The following is a 2,083-nucleotide window of genomic DNA, read 5'->3' as shown; positions in this document are numbered from 1 at the left end:
TGTAGATCTTTCCAACCAGAAGATCAGGGGTGTGATAGAAAGACAGCAGTAAAGAGGAGCCAATGAGTAGCAGAAGAAAGGCTGCAGAAAGAGTTAGGAGCCCAGAGGAGGGGGCAAAGGAGGTGAGGGGGCAGGGGCAGAAAGTGGAAAAGAAAGCAGACGACAGAACATTGCTAGAGAGCAGGAAAGGAGGTGAAAGGAGACAATTTTAGAGAAGAAAAGTTTTTGGTTGCTACCCGGATTCGAACCCGGGACCTTTGAATGAGAGGCCAACACTTACTTTAACCTCTAGGCCACGAGAGCCCCCAGTCCTGTTTGGACTGAATCATCTTCGGTAAGATTGAAGAATACCGGACCAGCGGACTGACTTTGCCTATCTCAACCGTAGTAATTCCAGTGGCGGTGGGTAGTGAAGGGCTTACGGGCTTGAGCCCCTCACCCCCGCCCCCTCTCCGCCCCAACTCTATCCCATAGTTAATTAAAGTTTCTTAAATAACGAAATAATAAGCAGTTGAAACCGTCATGATCGCACGCAATGAACACAGGCTTGCCCGTTTATCCTATCATTGTTGTCGCCACTTACAACTATAGTAACCTAACAGCCAATCAAATGTCGTTAGGGCTCAGAAAGAATAAGCCGGTTCCCACGCCCGTCTTTAATGAAACTCTTTTTGTAAAAAGGTAGAAGACTTTTACAAAATTACACTGAAAAGTTTACGACACACTTTCCCCCCAGTGACACAGATACCTATGCGCCCATTAGGCCTTTGTTAGGCCCGTTCTACTTTCCGCAACAACACCTCATAGACGGTATGTCTTTGGAGTGCTGTGTGTTTGTGCCGCTGAGAATTAACAAGTTATTAATTACATCAAACCACTTTTGAGGCAACTTTTTCTTCAGATAAAAACTAATTAGAGAAATTTGGAGGTGAAACGGCTTCGTCCCCACCATCCAGAAGAGCTTAACTATAACTAAGAACAAAGAGATGGAAGACAAAGGTGACTCTTCTCATTTGAATGGTTCTCAAAATGCCGTGGCTCGCAGTGAGTATAGCAAAATCATCACTGTTTTGTTCTTATTGCTTGCTTTTTTGGGGATAAAGAAGTGGAAGAAACCTAAGAATTTTGTTAGGATCCCCCCCCCACCCCCTCCTCCACCCCAACCACCCATCCCACCCACCCCACATTCTCCCGCGATAATGTAGATAATGTATGTATACGAGTGGTCCTGTATTCTTCAATCTTCCCTCATCTTCTACTTCTTCTAAATATAGATTATAGATCTAGATATCTAGATTTAGATCTAGATCTAGATATCTAGATCTAGCTATGCCTATATATATCTAGAATCTAGACTCTAGATCTATATATCTAGAAATCTAGATTCTAGATCTCTATGGTCTATAATAGAGTAAACTCAATCGTAAACACGATCGTCGTCTGTCTGATTACTTAGCTAGATCTAGATTCTAGATAAATTTTATTAAGATAGATTCTAGATCTATGCAAACAAAATAATGAAAATAATTTCTAACCGATAAAAAAAGGCAGATTTAGCCGATCACAAGCTGCAGGTCCACCTGAGGAAGAGACAGTGAGAGCAGACTGCAACTTGAGAACAACAACACTTGAATCACTGAAACGGAAAGTGTCGGAAAGCCGGCTTGGCCTTGCTGGAAACAATAACAATGAAACATCAAGGTCAAGGTCGTTGATGTTCAATGACCTTTTACCAGCTTTTACCATGAGGACTAACTGGGGCCCAGATTAGATACAAAATAAAGGGAGAGGACCGAAGCTTTACCCATAAACCCGGAAGTGGTCGGAAGCAGACAAATGGAAAGCGGCACATTTACCACTTTACCTTGGGACAATATTCGTTGTTTGAGACAAAAAAGTTTCGAATCAAACTCTCACTTTATGATTATAAAACGACATTGAATACACCATCTAACTTCCTGCTCTGCCCTTTTAGTTTTAGAGTTGATCAATCTGCAAACAGGTCATAAAAAAGCTAGTCAATATAGGCCGTGGAACCACCCCCCCCCCCCACCCCCCGATAAAACAGCAGTCTGTTGTATTT

The 2,083-nt window shown here is 42.5% G+C and overlaps 1 protein-coding gene across 1 annotated transcript in view; it reads right to left on the bottom strand.

The window, feature by feature from the left end:
* Positions 1–1,698, bottom strand: part of LOC101849766 (Parkinson disease protein 7 homolog) — a 22,462-nt gene extending 20,764 nt beyond the window's left edge. Inside the window, exon 1 of the mRNA XM_005098999.2 lies at positions 1,536–1,698. The gene's annotated coding sequence lies outside the window, so the exon portion shown is untranslated. The remainder of the gene's footprint in view (positions 1–1,535) is intronic.
* Between the last annotated feature and the right edge of the window lie 385 nt (positions 1,699–2,083).

Source organism: Aplysia californica, unplaced genomic scaffold (assembly GCF_000002075.1).
Source record: "Aplysia californica isolate F4 #8 unplaced genomic scaffold, AplCal3.0 scaffold00199, whole genome shotgun sequence".
Taxonomy (NCBI): domain Eukaryota; kingdom Metazoa; phylum Mollusca; class Gastropoda; order Aplysiida; family Aplysiidae; genus Aplysia; species Aplysia californica.
Note: the sequence above shows the minus strand (reverse complement) of the source record. Positions and strands in the feature narration are given on the sequence as shown.